The 19,896-nt window shown below is 46.5% G+C and overlaps 1 long non-coding RNA gene across 2 annotated transcripts; it reads left to right on the top strand.

The window, feature by feature from the left end:
• The first annotated feature begins 41 nt into the window (after positions 1-41).
• On the top strand, positions 42-19,596 carry LOC141740233 (uncharacterized). Of its 2 annotated transcripts, none has more exons than XR_012585925.1 (3): positions 42-958; positions 13,549-13,650; positions 14,230-19,596. It is a non-coding gene; the product is annotated as an uncharacterized LOC141740233 (long non-coding RNA). The 2 variants fall into 2 exon arrangements; XR_012585926.1 differs by lacking the exon at positions 42-958 and adding an exon at positions 11,981-13,446.
• Positions 19,597-19,896: the final 300 nt, after the last annotated feature.

Genomic DNA, 19,896 nt, shown 5'->3' with positions numbered 1-19,896 from the left:
CGTCCCGCCCGCAGCCCCGCCGGACACCGAGAGGGGCCAGCGCGGCCGTGCCCCTCACCGCGGCACCCGGGGATGCGCCCGCTGGCTGCCGGCGGGGGGGGATATGGCAGTGCTGGGTGACTTTCCGGGGGGAGCCAGCCGCAGGTGACAATAGCTCCTGGCTTTGGGGCTCACGCCGCCGTCCAGGGCTGGCTGCCGTACCCGGGCGTACGTACCTTCCTGCGCGGAACGTATATATATAAACAGGCGTGTGTGTGTGTGTGCGTGTACCGGGGAGATAGATATTTATGTATGGGGCTTGATTTATATCTAATAGCACGTATAAAGCTTTTCAAGGTGGCTGCAATGTAAAAAGTAATGACTTTATTACCCCTGAAAGGTTCTGCGGTTCACAGTTAACAGTCCTCTGAATTACAATTCATTACACAGTTGCGCGCTCTCTGAAGCCAACCTGCATCAGGATACCTATCTGTGGTTATTCCCGATAAATAACAGGCAACATTTCATTGATTTGCTTTAAAAAATCATAGCAAATTAAGCCCTTAGTTACAACTAAATCTGGTTTATTATCGTACCGTGTTCGAGATTCCAGAGGTGACTTCCCAGACCGCATCTTAAAACCTACAGTCAGGAGCTAATTTTACAGATGCTTTCATGAATGGCAGCAAGGATGTTCCTACCATTAGCGTGCCCTTAATTCCAGCACCGTAAAACGCCTCGAATTAAATGGAAACTCGCTGCCTTAAAAACAATATTTCATCCTGGCTGGATAATTATTAATGTTAGCATTTGATCGCAATGCTGCTGTGCTCCCCCCGTCCCGTCGTCCCCCCCCCCCGTCCCCGTCCCCCCCAGCGCTTCGCATTGTCATGTGATTGGAGGGAGATAACAAACCTCAAGAAAGAAAAGGAGTCAGAAGACATTTTTAACACGGCATAACCGCAGATTAATAATGCAGGTGGGTTTGTATTTTATTGTATTTTTAGGGGAAGGGAACGAGGCTGTTTAACGAGCAGTCGTGGACACAAAGTAACTATATTTACAATCCTTGATGTGGCTTTCGGTGGGTAATAAATTATGACAATATTAAAATTATTTTCTGGCAGCCCAGTTAACTGCGTTGGGGACCGTAAAGCCCTTACTGATTCCATTTATGCCTTGTAATTACGGTCCACGGGCTCTCTCTAAACCCTTTGGTGTATATTGTGTGTAAACTTTTAGCTAATAGACCTTTTTTGAATGGAGGGACTTTTCTCGGTACTTCCTGCAGTATATATTCTGTCTCTGATCTCTGTATTTAATGGCCAAGTCCTGGTTTATGCTTTATAATGTGTTGACAAGTTTTCTAACAGACTTTCTGAAATAATGCACATATATTCACGTCGGTTAGAAACTCCACAGTATTTTTAGAGTCGAGTAGATCTATATCCTAATGCACTGAGAGGGAGTGTAAATCATAGAGGATTTCATAGCCCTTTCAGTAGTTTTCTGTATGAAGTATGAGCAGCGTGGCCTCCAGACGTAACCTTTTAGAAAAAAAGACAGTGCTTTTATTTTATGGTGTAAAGTGCTTTTAGCTTCAGGGCTCTGAACGTGAATGTGGTCAACAAACAGCTCTTGCGAGGGAGTTTGCTCCAGCCTCAGCCCCAGCGCCGGGGCGCTGCCTTCGCCACGGGGAGCTTGCCGGGGCCACCTCCGGCCGCAGGACCGGGATAACCACCCCCCGGACCCCCCCTTCCCACCCCCCCCCGAGACACGTTAACCCCAGAAACGCCGCTCCGCGCCCCGCCGGCTCCCCCCCGCCAGCCTCCGGGTGTCCGGACCCCGCGGGGAAAGCGGGGGTTGGATGGCCCCCGGCGCTGGCGGAGAGGCTGGCGAGGGCAGCCCCACGGGGACCGTCCCCGGCTTGTCCGGGGCGGAGGGGGGGTGAGCGCCCTCCTGAGCTCGCCCCGGTGGCTAAGGCAGGGCCACGGCGCATAACCCCGGGCGAGAGCAGTTCGGGAGAGCCGTGGGAGCAAGGGCAATGCCCCCCGCCCTCACCCCACTGCCCCCCACGCCCTGCCTCTCCTGCATCGTCCCCTCTAGTCCCTGCTTCCAGCACAGCCGCCACCACAGCACCTCTGCAACACATGGAGAGAGCATCTTTATCCTTCTCCATACCTGTAACACGGCGCTGTCACTCCGCTTAGTTAGACTAATGAATCTAGTGAACGCAGTGGGTAAAAACAGTCAGAAATGCTCAAATAGTGACTGCTAACACCTAGAAATGCTGATAGGTGGGAAGGGTGGGTGAAAACAAACCCAGGCCAGCACTGAGGATCCACGCAAACTTGTGTCTCACCTTCTCTTCCTCCACAACCTTCCTCTGCCTAAGCCGCGGAGGATGTCCCTCAATCCTGCTGCAGCAGTTTGAGCCGCCGTCACCCCCAGCCATCTTATCGGCTCCTCTTGGGCTACAGGCTCCCAGCCCCAGAGCAAAGTCAGCCGGAGGAAATGTGACCCCACATCTTCCCTGTGTGCAAGCCAAGTCCGAGGTATGCCCTGAAACCAGGGCCACGGTGGTTTTCAGGCTGCCTACAAGGGGAGACCAACCTTGGGGAAGGGTCTGCCTCGCTAGCTGAGCCACCATCCCACCTCAATCCATCCCAAAGCCCTGAAACTCCAGCTAACGCCCTGGAGCAGCTGAGGGCAGAGGTGGGCACCTATCCCATTCTGCCATCCCGGGGCAGGGGCAGTAACGTGCCCAGGTGAGAACATTTACACTGTAAAAATTAGTTTAACATTTAAATCTGCCAAAATGTATCTGTCCCTCTTCTCATGCCTCCTCTCTCTGAAAAATAATGGGATCCTCCCTCCATTCATGCTTGTGGGGTGCTTAGAGGTTGCTGTATAAAAGGACATAAAACTGCCTAAAATTGGTAAGCGTGGCCTTCCTCCATCTCACAGGCAGGTACGGGGAGGATCGGGACCAGAGGCGCAAAGGAGCGTGACATAGTTCATACCGTGTTCTGCTGTCCCTGCCTATCTGCTCATTTAGTGACAGACTTGGCAGTGGGTGAGGTTCAGCAACTTCGGTGGGCAAATGTTCCTGCTTCGAAGCTCCAACTGTCAGTCATTCCGAGCAGGAATCTCACTTGCCAGCTCGGTACAGAACATTAGGACCAAATACACATTCCAAAATCCTGCCAGTTCTCCGGCGCTGGGCTGTATTATATAGCGGCAGATCGCACAGGGTGCTTTCCGACACCGTCTCGATAGTCTCAATCAGGCGCAGGCAACGTGGGTGGAACTCTTATCATACCAGGCTGACTCCCCGTGAATGAGCAGAGGACTTGCACGTTCTAGAAATAGTATATGCATTAGTATTCCCGCATGAGAAACTTCGGCACGCTGCTTTCCTTTTTTTCTTTTTTTTTTTTTCCCTTCCCTTTTTAATAAAGGCTCAAAATAAACTCTGATTCTGCAAGCGCTTACTAGCAAGCACAGCAGCGAGTCCGTGCAGGATCACAAACATCTGAGCGCCAGGTGACAGCAAGATTTCGTTATCGGCTTGCCCTAGGCAGGACCCAGAATAAAACCCTGAACTTGGGGAGACTTTTTTTCCATGGGTTCCAGCAAGGTCTGGGATTTCAGCCTGCCTCTGCTTGCGCAGCACCTAGCCCAACGGAGCCCTGAACCTTGACTGGACTTTCTGGGGATGACTATAAAATAAATGGCACAAAGCGCACAGGAAACAGACTTTCCAATGGCAAAACCCCTCCTTTAGAAGCACACAAACAGTTTTGCTTGTGCGTGGGCAGGCAGAGGACGGCACTAGTAAATGCCCATAAAATCTCATTTTTAATCAAATGTTTGATTTCAGCCAAAGCGGTTTTATTTTGTACTGCTCTAGTACTTAAGCTATTTGTTGTTTTTGTATGGTTAATATTTATATATCTTTTTATAAGTAAACATGTAACATGCCCCTGACAGTTTCTATCCTAGGTTTCAAGCCAACATCATTTAAACTATGTGCATTTAAAACCTCCCAGAACTTGACCTATAATGCAAATCCATACAGTCTTAATTATAGCAGCACCAGCAGCCACCGCACGAGTGAAATAGTTGAGCTTTCGTTCCTAAAGAGGCACAGTAGTTAAGGTCTGTCAGCGCTCCTGTTACAATCCCCATCTTGAAGAGGTTATAACTTGGGCTGTGTAAATTTGATTGAGCTGAAACTTGGGACTCAAACTGTTAGTCCATATAGGGAATTATCTTATGAATAATTGGCTAACCCGTTGCTTGATTCACAGACCTTTACAAAACGATTTTTAATGGGTTTTAATGTTTTTTTCTTTTACTGACATCTAGGGTATGAATTTGGTACTTCTAGCTCTTCTGAAGCTCCGTACTGAACAGCTTCTATATAGGTACTCAAGTTAAAGATAAAGCTCCCCAGAGGAGTTCACGGGGCACACCACACTTCCCTGTCTGCGTGTGCCCATACACCGACAAGAGACCATCAACAAGAAATGGCACTTAAATCTATCTCAAAAGAGAGTCCTAAATGCGTTAAGGTAGAGAGAACAGAAATGCCTCAAACAGGAGGGGGCTAAAGCTGGTGGCACGTGTCTGCTTTGTACACCAGCCGCATCGCGATGCGCTGCCAGTGGCACATCTCGCAGGCCCCTTTAAACCAAGCATCATGCCGGGAAGGGAAGGCACTCGCTGAACCCCCAGTCCAACATACAGCTCTGGCACCTTACAGTGCTGCATGGCTCAACTCGGTCACCTATAGATGCAGCGAGGATAGCTAGGGACAGCAAAACGTCTGGCAGAGCACTGGTCACTGTAATCTTTGCTAACAGTTTCTTGGATTCTTTTCACCTTCTTGGGCTTTTTCTTCCTCCAAAACTGTGTGGGAGCGAGACCCACGCGGCGGCACTTTGAAAGGAATGAGCTGGTTGACTTTCAACGTTGAGTGTAAGCTTAAGTATCCCTGTGTTTTACAAATAATTTTACTGAGTATTGCTCCCCGTAACACCTTTCACTAGTTTTAAACTTTGGTTTATCAGAGATAGTTTTTATCACTGCAAATCACGCTAAACCGGAGCGTGCACGGTTGGTTAAGGTGGGGACTTGGAATTTTTCTTGACTTTAACAGAAAACAATGACAAGCCCAGGGCTAGAAAGATGAACCACAGGCCATGATCAAACAGATTGCTCTCAGAGCCAGACCCCACGACGTTTCCCTGCCCACCTCACCACTTGGTTACGGAGCAGGGACACCACACTGCACGCCTGAACTCGTCAGCAGCGTCTCCCTCCGTTTCAGGAAGTTTTGACCAAGCCAGGCTGTGGCATCGGGCTCCCTCACTGCAGGTTTATTGTGCGCGGGTCAGTCTGAAACAAAGCACGACGAGAAGCCAGACCCTCCTCGTCAAGATGTCCCGTGCATCCAAACCCCCCATTCATCAGGGCTACTCTGTCTGGCCTCACAGGAACTGCTGATGGCACAAGCAGAGAGAAGTTGCTCCTATGAGTCCCTGCTGAGATCCCAAGTCATTTACCCAAGCAGGTCGCTATCTCCAAGCCTATGAGCAGCAGGAAGACAGGTCACTGACACAAACACCTTTTTTGGTCCATTTTCTGACTTTAGCTGCTAGGTTTGGGGAGATCCCTAGCTAGGACAAGGTAAAGAACTACAGCCACAGGAAGACAGCACCCACCAGCAGGGAGGAAGAGATGAGCAAGCTGCATGGATAGCAAAGGCTAAGCCAGGCTCCCAGCCCGGCAGGGGCAAACTCTTGGTGAGGTTCAAACCAGGAACAAACAGCGTGTAACCACGAGGTTTAAAATAGCAGCATGTGCAACAACGGCACAGTCACGCTTCATCTCCAAAATTCATCAGTGAAGGGCAGGAGAGCTAGACAGACTTGGTCTGATTCTGACCAAATAAAATATGGGGGGCGGCTACTCATCCTTTAGCAGAGCAGTTGTCTCTGAACAAGATCTTCTTGGGATCATAAGGGGAAGCTTTTCACACTTCTGTGTGAGATTAAATCCAAGGGCCTCAAACTCTCCCTATGAGGAAATCTGGAAAGCCCCACTCTGGATGTGGCAGGCAGGAAAAGGAGGAATTGCAAACATTTTGTCTTGAAAAATAAACCCAACTACACCTCAAACATATTAAAAAAAAAAAGTGGGATAACAAAAAAAATTTACTAATCTGAGAAACCCGATATCAGCGACCAAAAAGAAGTTAGTTCCATTGAGAAATTAGCTTTGCTACGCAGGGTGAGAAAAGATTTTAGTTGTTTTCTTGCATGCTGCCGAACACAGTCCCTTCTTCCTAGCATGCTTGGCGTGAGGGACAACAGAGAAAGACAGTGCAATAAAAAAGGATTTTCTTCCTCTAACTCTGCTCGCTATATCCCCTACCAGAGGAATCCACTTGGCCTTGGGTACTGCGAAATTCTTAACCACGTATTTATCTTTGAGCACATCAGCTGTACTTACATGCTTAAAGTAGGCATGGACTCAAGCGTGCTGTTAGATTGGCGCCTTAACACCTTTCGTAAATAACTTCTATTACAGTGCTTTTTAGTCACTTAGAAAGTGTTGAACTGAAATTTAACATACACAATCATCATTCTCTATATTCGTTTTATATTACTATTTCAGATGACACTTGGGTTTAGCCTTTAGCTTTAGCAAAGAAGAAATGCACATGCTTTGCAGAACACGACATAGTCTGTGTGAGGATACAGATGAAAAAGAATTAATTGCTGAGATAGCAGAGATCTGTTTCTGCGTTTAAAAATAAGGACAGCTTTACTGTGGATTTTCTTCTTTGCCATATTTATTCTGCGCAAAATTTCAGCTTAATTGTTCGAATGCTTACAATAATATTTTAATGCACCTCTCTGTAGTCAGAAGAATATATTATTATATAGCCCAAAGCTGCACAGAAAGATGCAGCGCTGAGAGGCAGCGGGAGTGGTGGTGAATAACCTGCGTGATAAGAGCCTACTTCTTTGAGCAGTTTGGATAGTTTTGCCACCATTTGTTATTGTCAGCACATATAATTTTTACAGTACAGTATGAATTCTGACTGCAGTGAAAAGAATGCCTTCCACCCCCAGTATGAATAAGATTTCACTCAATTAAAATAACATGCAAGTATATTGTGTAGCGTTACATAGAAAGCTGATGTGCATTAAGTATGAATGCTGGGGTTGGGGGGGAGTTATTGTACTAATGCTATTGTTCAGTGAGCAACTATTCCCCAGCATTTAAAAAAAAAAAAGCCGGGGAAATTAAATACAGAAATCAGAAATACATACAATGTTTGATATTACCATACTGAAATTAACGTATTCACAATTTAGACCTTAATTTGCCCTATCGTATTAAGTTTCACAGCATCTGAGTGCCTAGAGAGAGAGAGAAATAGATGTAAACACAGGGAGAGAGATATCCACAGCCCGACCATGCTGGAATAACCCACCCTCAGACGTTACGGTGATAGGCACTAGAGATAAACGCAGGGTCAATACAGGCCATAGCGTAGCACCGGTCTTTTAAGTGCTATTCCCCACTGGCAGCAGGGGGAAATTTGGCCTAGGTGTGGCTGAAGAGATGTGGTCCACAGTGATTCCCCCCCACCCTGCAAACAGCTCTGAAGGAGAGGTGAGGTCCAGACCGCCTGGCACCCTGGTTCGTGCTACCCGGAACCGGAGGTACCTGGACATACAGGGATGTATGGGGACGCAGCCACGGCACTTCCAATAAGGCAGGCCAAAAGCGCCTGGAAGCTGAGGTGTATCTTAGACAGCCCTTGTACTCGGAGCCAATAAAAATGAAACTATTCTCTATTGAGACCTAATTAGCTTTTATATTCAAAGCCCTACTGCACATTTGTACATTGCTTATGAGTGGGACTAAAAAATATATGTACCATGACACTATACTTTTAAAGCGTCTATTGAATGCTTTTCCCATGCTCCGAGGATTGCCTCCTCCTTAGATGTATGCATTCAGTGAAAATGACGAGGCTAATTATTTTTCCCTGAAATGATCAGTGCTTGTCTCTAGCAGTTTGCACAGAAGCACGGACCTTACAGCTTCGGCCTCGGAACTTTAGAAAAAAAAAAAAAAAAAGGCCAAAAAGAACAACAAAACCACAACTGCCGTCAAATCCTGAGACAAAAACCTGCTTGGTAAAGAAATTCCCTGCCGCGGGCTTTACAAGGCTTACTCTTCTATCAGAGCCCCTGCGCACGTATGAGCCTTTTTGCCATGTTTTTAGAGGGGGTTATATATTTTTCTGTTACCTTTCCTGCCTGTAAAGCAATCACGGAGAACGGCAGGAGGCACCATAAATATGCAAATTGCTGCCAGATAACTGGTTTCGCTGGTTCCGCCTTGGGAAGCGGCATCGCCGCCGCGGGGGGGGGATCCGCGGGGCTCGGCGGAGGGCAGCGCGGCGAGGAGAGCGCTTCCCGGGTTCCCACCAATTCCCTTAACTCCTGCCGGCCTTCGCTGTCGCTCGCCCGGCTGTTCTGTGGGGGCCGGTGGGCTTCTCTACTGCTCCGTTCCTCTCGCAAGTATTTCAGTCCTCTTCCGTCGCCCTGAGGAGCGCTGGCAGTTTGATACCACCCCTTTCCAATGGCAAGGTCAAGATTTTGGCGGCCCCATCAGCTCACCTGAGGGGTGGCTGCTAGTCGCCGGGTGGAGAAAGGACGGACTCATCCCCGCGCGGTGTCGCAGACCTGCTTAGGAAAATCTGGGGACGTATGGATCTGTAACCTGAAAGACAGGCTAAGGCCCTCTCTTTCCTAACTCAGCATTTAAGGGATTAAAAGGAACCACTGGTTTCCAAATTAAAATCTAATTCACGGTTAAACGTTTGCAAAAGTACATGAGAACGTTTTAAAAAATCACCAAGAGAAAAAGCAATCTTGTGCGGATTCTGCGTTTGCCCCGCTGTTAAATTCAAAGCAGTGTTGCTTATTGCACCAATAATTTGTGGGGCATTCGTCAAAACCATGGACTGGGCATTTGAGCATTCAACAACAAAAAAAAACCCACCAAAGTAAACAATACAGCTAATTTATAAGCATTCAGATGCTTATAAATATCTAACTGACACAAATATTCCTGTTGGTATGGTGGTGGCCCCATATAACACAATAAGATACAATTCAGACCTGTGATGGTCTATTGAATATATAATATGCATTTTTAAAATTGCCTGGAAACATATTCATACGGTAAAATCTAATGGTTCAGGCGGAGCTTTTACTCTTGATCAAATAATAAAAATTGTTAGAGACCACTCTGTCATCTCCTTGCTCACCAGCCTCCACGAGAACTGTTTTACATCCCATTTAAATAGGACAGGAGAGCAAGAAGGAAAACATAAACCACAGAAGAGTTACTACAGGCATTAACTTTTAAGACGGAAAAGCAAGAGAGGCGAGAAAGCAAGCAGAGGAATTGTCTTTGTCACTCCACACCTATCGAGGTTCCCTACAGCTGAGGCCTCTGGCCAGCAGATCATGTTAGGACAAGGTTGCACTCACCAAGCCGCAGGGGCTGGCTTGGGCGAGGTGTTGCTGTTCTGCCTCCGAAATACCTTCTTTCGGTGGATTTAGGTCTGCCAGGGAAGGGGACTAGCGTGGACAGACAGAGCGAGCCTGTGGACAGATGAGACTCTCTGCGGGACAGAGTGGGTGGTGATGGCCTTGTCCGCGGCGCAGGAATCTGAAGTGCAGACTGGCGATAGTAATGGTGATTACCATTAAAGCGCGTAGCTTTTCATTACTGAAAACTTCAAATAACTCTCCTGAACTATATTTGAGACTTTTTTTTTTTCATGTTAACTCCGGGTTTGATTGCTGGAAAAGGTTGACTGCTAGAAAAGGAAAAGCAGTGCAGTGCACAGCAGTGGGGAATCGAAGCCGTTCTTTACCAGAACCCCTGCCATATACGTACTGTCACTCACCTTCCAGACACTCAGTACAACCATTCAATCTATTGAATCAAGAGACTGTTTGATCTTATCTGCATCTGTGAGCTGACTGTCAACCTGCTTAGGCTGCATATTAAATCATCTATAGTAGCTGTATCAAGCTGGGATGATCTGTTAATTCTAAATTTATTAACCCTTAGAGTGCAGTCATCATGTTTAATCTAGTGTAGCCGGCATTTATTTTACAAGACTAAATCCTTCTTGAAGATAGGGCTGTACTGTAGGTTAAAGAATCATTAATGTGGAGGAGATGGTAACCGGGAAGAGCTCACTTTGATCTCTGAGAGCCACCTGACAGTATCGCCGCTCCACACACGTATGTGTGCGCTTGCGTCACGCGCCTGGGTCCGGCGTGCGGGGCGTGTGTGCACATGTGTCTGCGCCTCATTGCATTTCACACGGAAAGAGTTTTGTCTGAGACAAGAAAGAAAAAGAGCGGCCTCGAACAACGCCTTGGCTCCATGCCTCCACGAGGACTTTAAAATCAAAAATACAAGTGACGGCACACTTGCAACGTGAGCCAAGGGTGGCTGCAGGCGGGGTCCTGCCAGGATGCGCCAACAAACCTCCCCTCCTAGTCAGTTCCCGCCTCTTGGTCAGTAGCTGCCATCCAAAATTAATTAACAAACATCCTTGGAGTGCTGAGGACCACGGCCGCCGCAGGACACGCAAGAAGTCAAGTGCTGCGATCTCCGTACACACAAATATACCCCCACACAGACGCATATACAAATAATTTTATATAGAGATACAGGTACATATCGATATGTTAATCTGCTCGTTACGCACACACACACACATCTTTCCCTGCCCCTCTCTCCTGTTATCTATTATCCTTGCACGTTGCCGATGGTATCAACATATTCACAGCTTTTATTTCAGTTGCAAACTGCTAGGCATGCTTCCTTTTTTGGTAATCACGTGCCCGGTATCTCTCTAATGTAGCCTAATAACAATTTTAGCATTCAGATGAAGCGATTTCATTCTGTGACTGCCTTTTCTATTAGATTTGATTCTGAGAAGCCCCAGTGGGTGCCTCCGAGGCAGAGATCTATCTGTGAGGCTGCAACCGATTCAATAGCAGCCTGAGCTAACCTTGACCTTTCCCTAGACCCTGCTCCATCTGGTGCCAGCCTGGTCCCCCCCTTCTCCTCCTCCTTGCTTCACAGTCAGCATTGATCAAGGCGGAATCGAGCGTCTCTCTCCCTCCAAGGGCTGGGCAGCCGCGGAAAGGACAGCACATTTCAATATATGGAAATGATCGAGCCTCTTATGCAATCATAAATCTACACAGAGCCTCGTCATTTGATATTTCACTCACCTCCAAAGGTTCTCCCCCTCCCCCCCCAGCAGGGATTTATAAAGACAACGGCTTTCCCCAACACCTGGAAATTATAAAGCTCGCTGTTTATTGGGACTGCACGCCCAGCGATTTCATCTGATGTACTTTGCGTTTGTTTTCTTTATTTGCAACTTGCCGGGTTGTTGCCCCTGCGCGTTTCGGTTTGGGGGATTTTTACGGTGGGTGTCTCCCCCTCCGCCCCATTTCGGCGGCGGCGGCCCCAGCAGGGGCTGGTTCGATGCCGCCGTTGCTTTTAGCCCCCGCTTCGGCCGGCGCGGGGCGGGCTGGGCTGAGCCGAGCCCCCCCCGGCAGCGGCTCCCGCCGGCCCCAGCCCCGCTCCGGGCGGGGGCCGCTCGGTTTCAATCGCTGGAAACGAGCGGTGGCTCCCGCAATAAATCAGCGCTCGCCACTTTGTCATCTCCCCAGTTCTGCTTCATTTTCTTCTCCTCTCCCCCGCGCTGGCCCTCGGCTCCCCGCTCCCCCCCGGCCCCTCCAAATGGAAGCCCCCCCCCCCCCCCCCCCCCCGCCATGCCCCCGGCCGAGCACAACCGGCGGCGGCTTTGCCCGGCTGCCACTACCAGGATGATTATTTTTTAATTGGGGGGATGTTTAGGGAGCCAGCCCCCGCCGGGCCCCCCCGTGTCCCCCGCGCCTTATTCCCTCGGGAGCGGGGAGCTGGAGCAGCAGCGATGCGCTCCTGTTCGCTCCTAGGGTGCGAATTAACAATTTTTAGTAACAGCCAGCGTGGTTTTTATCGCCGAGATCTGCTCCGAGCTCTAGCATCCGTGCCTGCTCCTCCAGTGCCAGGACGTTTCCCAGCAATAATTTTATTTTTCTTCCTAAGAATTCTGACATAACCACATTTTTTCCCCTCACATACCAACCTGGAGATTATATAACAGATTACGTAAGATTATAATTACAAGATAATATATGCAGGCTCTAATTATTATATAGAGTTTCCTGCGTATCTATAGGCAGGCGCACAGCACATATGGTAAGAGTCGGTTCTGCAGTATTTGCATAGCCAACACTTCTGGCTGTAGACGCAGCGTAGAAAAGGAATGGAGAGATATTTGACAGTACATATGTATAAGAGAGATATATTACTTAATGGGAAAAGGTATCTGGAAATATATTTCTCTCTGTTTTGAGGAATTTGTTTTGCTTTATCTCCACGGGTAGTAAAAAATAATAGGAAGAAGCTGTGAATTACATTGAAAAAAAATAGATATATTCAATTTTTCAGTTTAATATTACACTTCCTTCCTGCAACATTACAAAGATTTAGAACATTTCCGAAACTTTCAGCTCTAATCTGTGTCTCGTGTTTGTTTGGAGGACCTGCCACCACATGCCAGCTAAAAATGAGTGTCAATTAATAATAAAAACCACTCTTTCTTATTTCTGCACTCAAATAATTGAACAGGTTTTGATAAAACCACGGATGCAACAGTGAGAATTTTCCAATACGTGCAGTATTAACAGTTTTCATTCAAAAGCACCAAAACTTCCTAAAATAGAACCGCTGAATATTTCTTTGCTTTTCCTAATGACCATCTACACATATTATTATACACTTCAAATATAGGGAATATTCAGCTCTGTAAAAAGTGTGGCTTGTTCTACCAGGAACATAGCTGGTGGAAAAAATCTCAAATCTGGGCAGTTAAAGTACGCACGCTATATTATTTGTGGCCTCCAAAATTAGAAATAATTTGAAACAAGAAGTAGGAGAGTTTTTAGCTTGCGTTTTCCACCAGGTGAGGAGTAACCGGAAAACATTTGCCCTTATAATGCAACAGGATTCATAAATTCTTTGCTTTCTGAGCTACCTGAGCAATCGTGTAACCTCTGCAGAAGTGCCTAAGCGTGGTTTGTTGTTGAAAAGCATATTGTATTTATTAGTAAAATGTGAAATGGCTTAAAAAACAATTTGAGCTATGAATTGCCATCTGCTCAATGGGGGGAAACAGAAAGTAACTGAATATATTTTCTCACCTTTTTTTATAGTAACATAAACAACGCTGCAGAACACTATAAACTTCTAGCTGTACGAAAGGTGTTTGTACAGTTCATCACGCTTCAGGTCAGGACTTGGTCCGCGTTGTTGAATTCTTTTAATCATCTGCAAATGTCCGAAAGTTTCCCTCCCCCCCTCCTTTTAAACAAACGTCCTTTTTAATTTCAGGGATTAAAAGTTTGATTCTGCTTCCCACACCATACTCTGGAAACTGTCCCTAATAGAGAGCTAGCCTGAGATCTGTGCCTGCCTTCGGACATCAAAATATGGGTAAAGCAGTGCATACAACTTGTTCTGGTTCTCGGCGTGGGAGGGGAAGAGGGAATGGTTTACGTTGCCCAGCTTTCATGTAGCCCTTTGCCTCGCTGGTGTCCATCGATAGAGAAATTCGTCTTTGTCCTCTCTCTGCCCCTGCCCCCTGTTTGCAGAGAAAAGCCGAGGAACTGAAGGGGACTGCTTCCCTTGGTATCGAGCTTTGCCAATGCCAAAAGCACGCTCCTCCAGTGCCTGCAAACTCCATGACCTCCCCAAGCGCTGTGGAGGCCGCGCTCTGAAGTCAGCTGGGAGCGCAGGAAGGTCTCTGCCCACCCCAGGAGAAAGGCCCCGCAGCAGGGCAGTGCCTGCCCCGGTCCACGCTGGGACTCCCTGCGAGCACTTACAAACCCTCCGTACCCGCGGCTGCCGCTCCCCACACTAACACTGCAATGGAAAGAACAAACTAGCATCTTTCTTTTTTTTTCTTTTTCTTTCTCTCTACTTATAGTTCTTTCTTTGCTGTCCTTCACATTTATGCACCTGGGAAGCCAGACTTTTTTTTTTAACCTGTTTATTCCATTTCTTGCCTAGCAGCAGCTCAGCTAACCGCCCCGAACGCTCTCCTCCCATCAGCTACAGATCAGAAGGGAAAGCATTTCTGGAGTGCAGGGAGACATTCAAACCAAAGGGACAGATTTGGGCACGTGGAGGACGTGAACTGGAAGATCTTGACTTGGAGTGAGTTTCGCAAGGAGCACGAGGACAGGAGAGCTGTGAATTGTTACAGTTCCATCCCACAGGACAAGCACGTGTTGGATGGTAATTCTGCAATGCAGAAATTGTCTTCATCTGCCTAATGCCTGATGCTTTCTCCTCCCCGAAAGACTGACTTGTTAAAAGCACTGCTTAAAAATAATTAACAACACAAGGCGCAGCTTTTCTGCTCCCTTGGAAATTAGCAGGAGTAAGGGAAGAGGGAATCTAAAACTTAACAATAGGAGAGGGAGGTACAATGGCTTGAAAGTGGCCTGCACCCCTCACATTTTAATTTCCACCAATGCCCCCGGCGAGGCTGGGCACAGCAAACCGCCTTGAGATTGACATGCGAAGCGTGTGAGCTCATTGCAATAGCTGTACCATAGCGCACGCCTAGGTGTTCTACACCTCACATACAGATCACCCTGCAGGATTAAGATTCAAATCACCTGTCCTTCGTCGCTAATAAAATTGAAATATATTAGGGGAAGTTTGAATACAGTGGCTTGACAGAGCATGTCATGTCTCGCACGTGAAAAACGCCACGACTGCACAATCAAAAAGTAGCTGCCCATTTTTGTAGCATAAGATTTTTTCTCTTTCAAAGGGCAAAATGCGTACTTTGAGATGAGCTAAGCCCAAAGCCTAAACTCCTACAGCCCCTAAGAGTGCAGCGTGAGACCAACTCAGAACACTGTACTATGCTGAGGGGGGGGGGGGGGGGGGAAGTTTGTTTTTATGAGACTGACAGATTTTGTTTTCCTTTTTGAGTGTGCAGAAGGTAAACAAAGCATGAGAAGCAGTGCTGTACTTCAAGCGGTCCTTCCCCAATTAAGAAGTTGCCACAGCAGAACACCACCCTACCCTAGAAGTTACCGATATTGTCATATTAAGGGTTTGTCAGCGTTTCCATTCTAAACCTAAGCCACTCTTAGCCTTAGGCCTAGACCCTACTAAGGCTTTCTGGCAAACAGCGTATCAGCCAGGTAGATGAACACATCTCCCGAGAGCTGATGAGGCTGGTGGCATTTTCAGCCTGTCCTGAGCTTGCTTTTTCAGGAAAGCAGGAAGCCAGGCAGACTTTAGGATGGAAAGCATGTAGGACAGTGCCTCTGTGTCACAAAGTAATCCACAACAGACATCTGATAAGCCGTATGCCACTCCAAGCGAGACACAAACAAAGCACAGGGACTGTCATTAAGGAACCACACACAACAGGTTATTTTGTTCTGCTTACAGTATTGACACAAGGGTGGACATTACGAGCTCCTAACCAGTGCTCCGTCTCTGCTGGAAACTGCGTCTGTCCCTCCCCTAACTGAAGGGATAGAACCGATTCAAAAAGGTGTGTTAAAGCTCTAGGTGCTGCAGTCAGAAATGTTTGTAAAGCCTATTTGGTGTGGATTCATGAAATAGACAGCAACAGCTCCAAAAATTGCCTCCCCTTCTGAGAAGGATGCTTTAAGAAGTTGCCAAGAGCCCGATCCCAAGTAGCCTCTGGGAAAATGCCCAGGGAGGTACATCAAATATGTCTCCAAATCTGCCGCCTCAACGGGTGGCCCTAATATTGGTTTCTGTGAAGAGGCACAGACTCTCTGGGCTGCCCTCTTCCCCCTGAGCTCGTCCTTCCTGAGATAAGGCTGGTAGCAGAGGGAGATAGAGGAGGAAAACTTAATGTGCCACTGCTTGTGCCATACCTGTTCTGCAGATAGCGTGAGGACTTTGGTCCTCAGGACTGTCCATCTGGCACCATTCCTGAGCAATAAAAGCTCACCTGCAAAGTATTTTAAAGCAAACAGTTGGTGTAATGAATACCTCGATACTCCTGTAGCTAGACAACGCTACCACAAATAGCAGTTACTCCAAAAACACCCGTTCAGTGAAAAGAGCCCAAGTTCACGTCCCAGCTCCTTCGGCCAGTGGAAGACAGGACCCGGTCACAGGGGGGTGTCTCCTTGTGTCCATTCCCCGTGGCTAATCCGAGCACACCAGCACACTTTCCAAAAGAGGTGGTGTTTAAGCAACCCTTGAACCTAGTGAAAAGGTGAGCTGGCCACCAGCGCGGTCTCAGGAAGTAAATGGAAGTGTGTGCACAGGGTGTGGGGTCAGGCATCAAGTACTCTTAAAAAAAAAAAAAGAAAAACCAAAGCCACACTACATCACTGTACCACTTTCCTAAATGTTTTTGTGATCTCTGCACAGATTCTCTCCCTGCCTTAAGAAAGCAGAGCCACTGAAACAGCCTCAAGAGCCAAATACTACCCCTGATTCATCAGCACACATCATGCACAAGAGCAATAGCTGATTTCGTAAGATACCTGGGGAAAAAAAAAAGCCTTTATCATTTAAGATCAGAATTTGTTTACCAGGGGTGTTATTTAATCTGAGGAATACAGGCAGAAGTCTGAAAATCTGACTTAAAATGACTTTATTATGATCTGTATTATTGTTCTTGCAGTTCTCGCTTTTCAGGTGACTTTACAATCGGCAGGCTCGAGACAAGGCGGGATGAGATATGCTGTGGAGAGTCGCATCCTTAGCTCACAATTCCTCCAGCTGGATTTTGTTGGTTCAAGAACTGATCCCCCTTTTTTACTTTTGGAACTGTCTGTTTACTCTATGAATGTAAAATAATTACTCAAACCAGGTGTCTATAAGCATTGTACCTAAAGAAGACTTATAGTACCTTAGAGAGAAAGAGCACTGTGTAAAGCCTGTTTTGTTTGGTTTGGTTTTTAGCATTTTAACATTCAATTATTTCATGCCATTTTATATAATTTAATTTTTATACTCTCCACCTAAACTGAAAGCAGTATCAATTCATAACCTCCTTCTAGCCTAAATCATGCAGGTAAAAATTAGGTCTCTTACTCTTTTTACAATTAAGTGTATCTTCCACTAAACTTGCAGGTCTTTTTTCATTAAAGCAAGTGCCATTTACTGTGTGCGGCTATTTCAGTGAGCTAAATACTTATTGAAAGCTCAAAGCATTCACTAGCCTCATTTTCTCTAGTTGTTGCACTCAGATTAATAAACCCATTTCCTACTTAAAATGAAAAGAGAATTCAGAAATGTTTAGTGTGAAGTGAAAAAAGCAGCAAGAAAATGACTAACAGATACCAGCACATTGCATATTTATTTTGTCCTGTCAATTATTTTTAAAGAATTCCCTGCTTATGGAGGAAGATTTTTAAAAGACCTGGACTATCAAATAAAGATGTCCACAAACACTGGTTTCTTCATTTTTCCTCATTTTGGAGAAAGTGAATACTGCAAAGGTTCGGTGTTTTGGGGTTTTTTTCTCCTTTATTATACTTCTGCTAGTGCTGAGGGGGAAAAAAAAATAAAAAATGTTTCAAGGGTCATAGAATAAACCTGTATAAAGAGTTTATGACACTACAGTGACGCGTTTATAAAGCTGAATACTCATCAGCACTTGCCACATTAGGAAATCGCGAATATCAGATGTTCTTCGCAACACTTCAAAGCAGCAGCCAAGTATAAAGTTCCATAGGTATCAGCTACTCCCGGGTCAGCAGTGGCTCTAAGTAAACACTTTCAGAGGCCCAGACCTGGAGGTAATTTCAATGTGTTTGTACCCAGTCATGAACACACAATCACCTATTGAAAGTGTCTGGCTTGGAGTGCAGACAGATGGAGAGCACAGAGGTTAGTACAGCCAGGCCTCGCACTGACCTTTACAGAGAGAATTAAATCAGCCTGACCTTGTTGTGAAGCCTAAATTATATCCATAGACCCCCAAATAATGCATCTTTAATACATCTCTACCCTCTCTTTATCAGCCTCCTTACCTCGAGGGTATCTTGTTTGCTAACAACTGATGGTAAATTGCAGCTATTTATGCTTACGTTTGTGACCTCGGTGGACATCTTGTCACATTTTTCATGAACGCTTAAAAAAACAGAGAAATATTTATAGAGAGAGAATATATAAACCTAAAGTCTTATTTCACTTAGGCGTAAAATAAACACGAATAGGAAAAGAAACCTGCTTCAACCAGAGGGCACTGTATTCATTGTATAAGCCTAACACAATAGTCATTGTATAATTCTGAGCTTCAGTATCATCCATAACCTATCATCTGGACAGCCTGGAAAACAGAACAGCGCCACGTAACAGGATTTCCAATATATTAAGAAACACCTTTTCTTCTCAGATATTTTTAATATTTCAGGATTTTTTTTTGGATCCAAAATAGCACTAAGAACAGCGTAACCCCCGTGACACCTGTCAGTTTTGGTAATCCAGACCTCTGGACAGGAACAATACCGAGTCCACAGGCTGGGATCTCAACTGGAAACTAGCTCCGTGCAGAGGAGGAAGCGTTTAATTGGCACTTGTGTTGACTGTAACAGCAGAGGAGCCCAGTGGAAGTTCAGGAGAACTGCATCCCTTCCCACGGGCTAAAACTCGGTGTTTTGCGGTTTACTGTTGCAGTTTAACCCGAACAAAAGGTGCTTGGAGAAAGAGACCTTAGTCCAGGATGTCGCTTTGCGAGTACCTTTATTCTAAAGTACATGAAGTTCCTTTTTGGCTTCTGGCAATCGAAATAAAACTTTGATTTAAACGACAGAAAGGAAGGAGGTTCTGTTCCTCTGCAGTTAGTTTGGGATTTTGGCTCTGCCACCATCTGGCTTTGTAGTCTTGGGCAAGTCACCGAGGCCCATGACAGGGAATCCTCTGGGAATCTCCGTATGGAAAGCTGTGACTCCACAGGCTGGCCAAGCCCACCACCCACAGGGGTGGCAGCACACCGCTTCTGGGAACACTTTTCCCAGCAGCGGTGAGGTATTAGGGTGGCTCACCCATCTCGTGGAGTCACACCTGTCCACACAAGAGATGCTTCCAGCCCAGGTTTGGCACTACCACCTTGCTGACCTCATCCTGGCTCTTGAAGCCAAGGAAAAAAAAAAAAAACCAAACAAAAAAAATACACGCTACCTTTTGCCAAGATGGTTTTCTGCTGGTTTAGCAAGCTGGATCGAGCAAGCGAAGGGAGAGGTGAGCACCAGAAGCAGCACACAACAAGAGCACACAGCTGCAGGGCGGAGAAGAGAGCAAACCAGTGCAGTACTGATTTAAATCAGCTACAGAACCACACCATTAGATTAAACTGCTGATGAAGGTTAAGTTTGGTCTAATACTTGGCACTGAAGTAGCTTGAAATACTGGAACACGATGCTTTCTCCCAGCTTTGCTCTGCAAGAGGAGCAGACAGATCAGTAATTCCTTGAACTGAGAAAAGCCCAAAGCATCAGAACTCTGCTATTTGCATCGCTAAAGAGCTGCCCTCCAGGGTGGGCTACAATGATAACACTCCTCAGATTTACTGTGAAGAGCAGCATTTATATGCTAAGATAAAAATTAATATTTTACCTCTTCCCTGTCGAATAGTTTATTTTCAAAATAGATGCAACGTGGCGAGCTCCATCCCAAACTGCCCACTATTAACTGTTCAAGAAGCTCATTCCTTACTCCAGAAAC

Source organism: Larus michahellis, chromosome 3 (genome assembly GCF_964199755.1).
Source record: "Larus michahellis chromosome 3, bLarMic1.1, whole genome shotgun sequence".
Taxonomy (NCBI): domain Eukaryota; kingdom Metazoa; phylum Chordata; class Aves; order Charadriiformes; family Laridae; genus Larus; species Larus michahellis.
Note: the sequence above shows the minus strand (reverse complement) of the source record. Positions and strands in the feature narration are given on the sequence as shown.